Raw genomic sequence first — 4876 nt, 5'->3', positions numbered from 1 at the left:
GACGGCATTGTGGTAAAGTTCGTCGTCGGCCCAAACAATCCAACCTTGCCAATTAACATCCTGGCAGCCCGTCGTGACTATGGCGGTTACGGCGCGTCAAACATTCCCCTCTACGCTGACCTATCACTTCTCTATCCTATCAAACAATATTATAACCACCGCCTTTTAGAAACCCCGACAACCGCACAGCTTTCATTCATCGAATACAACCTTGGCCTCTCCCTCAGCAAACTTTTCCACCTACGAACCAGAAACTTTCTCCCGCAGGCAATCACACCCTCTCCCCACTACAAATTCCTGTTAGAACTTTTAAAAACCTTGAACCTCACAGAAGCCGAGCTGATGTCACACAAAACAAAACCCCTATACCTCCGTATTATTGACAACGCTACGACACCTCACCAATTCAACGACTGGGTCCAAATCCACCACCCGATATTCCCGAATTACTTAAAATCCTTTAATTACCGGCTTACCCATAAAATTTTACCGCTAAACTGTCAAAAATCCTACCTTCCCCTGGACCAGCAACCTCACTGTTACTTATGCAATTACCCCTTTGAAACTTTTTCTCATCTATTCCACGATTGTCTTTCCATTCAGCCTCTTCTCTCCTTGATTCGCAACGCCTTTCAAACTTTATCTGATCTAAACACCTGTCCTTTTGACACACCTTTACACATCGCCTTCCCAACACTTCATAATATAACACCTTACACGAAAACATTAGGAGCACTTTTAAACACCTCACTAACACACACTATCTGAAAAATACGAAACAGAATCAAACATGACACACGACCCATCAATGACATACCCAGGCACTTGATAACATCCTGCAAAACCTCTTTACGCTTAAAACTATCTATACAGCGAAATAGGGACAACCCCTTTCTCGAGGAAGTCCTGGCCGACGTTGTCAACACCCTTTACCAGACAAATACCGACACCCAATAATTGCGCCCACTTGCGGATGACCAAAAATAATGTACGAGACCATCTACGGCAATTGCCGAAATAACTGCAAAACGCCCCACAATAGCGTCCACTCGTGGACTATGCAGTCTCCACCAAATAACCACTGGATGACACTACCTTTTCCCGTCTGTGATTGTGTTATCATTCGCATTTGTTGTTTACCGCTCGCCATTAAATTACGCCCACCTGTGGGTCAAAATTACATGACAGACCAACCACTAGGGGTCGGTATATTTCCCCCGAACGTTTTTATTTTTTGTGTTATTGTGTTGACTGTTTATTCTTGTTATTTTCGCTCGCCATTTAATCGCGCCCACTCGTGGACGAAAACTTCCCGACGGACCAACCACTAGGGGTCGATATATTCCCCGTTTACACTTTTCTATACATTTTTTGCCATTTTCTCGCAAAACGTTAGCTCCCACTAACGATTAACCATATAATGTGTAAACGACCACCAGATGGCACTTTTTGCCGACAATTCTCCTCACAGTTTAAATTTATATAGTGTGTTTTTTTTTTATTGTTGTATCTTTCCTTGTTAACTCGTCCGATTTTCGTGGGGACAATCAGGTGCCCCGAATAAAATATTAATGGGCTACTTTTTTGACTTAATCGTTTGGCAACAAGAGACCCCCTGCTGTCGTTGCCGCGTCGGTGCCGACTCGCGCTCATTATGCCTCATTACTGTCCAGGGGCAGGCATACCGTTTTTGTCGATGCCACCGTGGTAATTACACCCCACCCGCTGCACTTGGTTTTAAAAATCGCCGTTCCGAGTGCCCGCGACGGCGCAAGCACCGAAAGTAGCCACAAGCCCAACCTGCCCCTTCGCCCCGGACCCCCATTCTGTTTGAACACAGTAAGCATCACACCGGAGTTACTATATTGGAAATTATTTGAGTCTATATAAAGCAGTGAATTCGGCCAGTTTTACAAGTTTTCGTCTTAGTTTTTCTGGTTAATGATCTGTTGTAGACTATCTGAGGCCACTGCGCAAAGCCAGCCCAGCCCTTCTAAGGGCTGCTTTTTGTTTGAAAGGAGAGGTGAGCTGCCAGTGGCCAGCCCGTGCGATTTTGTTGGAGACGCACAAAAGGCAGCACAAAATATGAATTACGCGCAAGCGTTAGTTTCCCAGCCTGTTGTTTCGGCCGGAATTGTGCCAGCGGTCGATCCATTTGAAACCGACCCAAATCTTGACGTTGAAGCCCACTTTAACCCTGGGCTCAAGAAAGCAGAGCTTTACAAGCTCTTGAAGCTATTGAAAGTGAGCATTCGATCTTTGGAGGGCGTAATTCCCTACCCAAACGGAAAAGTCGTGTTTAACTGCGCTGCAGCAGAAAAGGCGAAAGAGCTCGCTGCCACAATCAGAGCCAGTGGGAAAGCAGTTTACGCTAACGCCCATTGTGACGACGAAATTCGGGTGTTTCTATCTAAAGTTCACCCGCGAATTAAAATGGCAGCCTTGCTAAATTTCATGACGAAGTTCGCCCCAGTCAAAAAGGGGTGGAAAGTGTATGATGAGGAAGGTGTATATGGCGGCAAACGCGTCATAATTATGAAGAGCTCTGTATTGGCCCAAAACCATATTTCCGAGCGCCAGCGTCTGGGCAAAAAAACTATCGAGGTGACATACGAAGGCCAGCCCAAAAAGTGCGATTTTTGCCATTAAATGGGCCACGTGAAACGCGAGTGCCCTAGTTTCGCAAACTATATAGAAGAGCGAAAAGCAGCCAAAGACGCAGGCGCGCAAAAGCAGCAAGTCAAAGATAAGAGCGAGTCGGCGTTGGCGGGCGCAGGTGCGCTCGTCGCAACGCTCGATGAGAAGGCGCCAGAGGCGGCTGATAAGGCCGTCCCGACGCAAAATGCGAAGGCTTCATAAGCGGTAGATAAAGCCGTTACAACTCCAGGTGTGACACGTGAAGTTACACCTGTGAACAAGCAAGGTGTGGCAGCTGTTGCCACTGAAGATGCGCCGCCAACCGTGACAGCTGACGTCACGGGAAGCGGCGCGAAGTCTACAGAGGTGCTTACAACCTCTAGCGCCCCAACGCCCAATGTTGGCGAAGAAAGCAAGACACCAGAGGCGGTACAACACAGTATGCAGCAGCCCGAGTTGGCTGACACCGCTACAACTTCCAACAACAACAAGTCCTCAGAGTCGCAATCACCCTCTAGCGCCCCAACGTCCAATGTTGTTAAAAACATCAAGACACCAGAGGCGGTACGTCGCAGTATCCTGCAGCCCGTGTTGGCTGATACCGCCCCAGCATTCTACCTGTAGCACGCGTAGTGTGCGGACGTGCGAGAAATGGCAGAAAAGCCAAGTTACGCGCAAGTAGCATATAAAAAGTCGGCCGAATGGAGAAGGCCAAACTGTCTAAGTTTGAAGGCGGAAGGCATTTTGAAAAGAGAAAATGTGTTAGAAACTCTTAATAATCTACAGTACTCAATCAAATAGCTTACTGGAATAGCTGAAATGAGGGGAAACTCTTTTGACATTACCTGTACATCTAGAGAACATGTGCTCGACGTATATGCAAAGCTTAGTACCCTAGAAGGGATAAAACACCTACGACTTTATGAAAGCGACGAAGTTAATGTCGCTGTAGGATGGGTTCCAATACCCTTTCCAAACCAGGCAATCGCAGAAGAGTTGACAAAAAAATATGGGAATGTTTCCAAGATGATACATCGTAAAGGAAGAGAAGGTTTGCTTTCAGGCATGCGTATCGCCACAATGAATGTATCCGACCTAGAAGATAACCCAATCCCAAGCTACATTAGAATTTTGGACTGCGAATTTTATGTTACCTACCATGGTCAGGTAGCAACCTGTAAATACTGCGGGGAAAAGGGTCACAAACAATTCGTTTGCCCAAAACGTAAATTGTATTTCCCAGAGCTTGCAAATGTTCAGCCATCAAAACGTGCAAACACATCAGAATTGAAGCAAAAGCAAGGTAACAAAAATCCCGGAGCACCAGGTGCAAGTCTGGAGCAACCTGATAAGAAAGCTGCGACTACAACTGATAAGAGCCCAAAGGGCGATAGTGCCAAAGTGCCAAACACTGTAGCTGATTACAACTTGACCGATGAGTTCCAAGCCACGGAATCACCTCACGCAAGCACGCCCATCGATAAGCGGACCACAAGAAAACGACCAACAAGAAGCCCTGAAGACCTGCCTAAAAGCAAGTCAATTAGTCTTTGCGAAAGCGTAATTTCCTTGAACTGTCCAGAATGTAAAGAGGAAATCTTGGTTACCTCCAAATCTAAATCAACACGCTGCTGGGGATGCTCGAAAGAATGGACTGTGGCGGTTCAATGTTGCAGAGATGAACTGTTCCTTGTGGAAGTGGGGAGTAAAGTCTGCAAATATCCGACATGTCGAAGCACAATGCGGCTTATGCCATGTTGTCAGGACTTTCAACCACAATTCCGAAAGGAGGAGGGCACCTTCGAATGTATCCAATGCGAAAGGTACTCTATCATATGTGTATGTAACGCGATGAATCGCGTCCCTAAGTCAACGATGAGCATTGATTGTTGTAATGCTGTGTGTAAACATAAAATAATTAACTGTGACTGTGGCAAAGTATTTGCGCAGCTCATAAACCCTGGCGAACCCTTTCGTTGTCCGTGCGGCATGGAATTTGAGTGGGACATCGAGATTGGACTGAAAAAATATTAAATAATGTCATAATGGCGTCCCATATTGTTTCCTTTAATGAAGTCACACCTGTGAATAAGAAAGACGTGACAGCTGTTGCCACTGAAGATGCGCCGCCAACCGTGACAGCTGACGTCACGGGAAGCGGCGCGAAGTCTACAGAGGTGCTTACAACCTCTAGCGCCCCAACGCCCAGTGTTGGCGAAGAAAGCAAGACACCAGAGGC

At 46.6% G+C, this 4876-nt stretch overlaps 1 pseudogene; it reads left to right on the top strand.

The window, feature by feature from the left end:
- Window positions 1–3288: 3288 nt before the first annotated feature.
- Window positions 3289–4671, top strand: LOC145888490 (uncharacterized; annotated as a pseudogene).
- Window positions 4672–4876: the final 205 nt, after the last annotated feature.

Source organism: Ascidia mentula, chromosome 1, assembly GCF_947561715.1.
Source record: "Ascidia mentula chromosome 1, kaAscMent1.1, whole genome shotgun sequence".
Classification (NCBI taxonomy): domain Eukaryota; kingdom Metazoa; phylum Chordata; class Ascidiacea; order Phlebobranchia; family Ascidiidae; genus Ascidia; species Ascidia mentula.
Note: the sequence above shows the minus strand (reverse complement) of the source record. Positions and strands in the feature narration are given on the sequence as shown.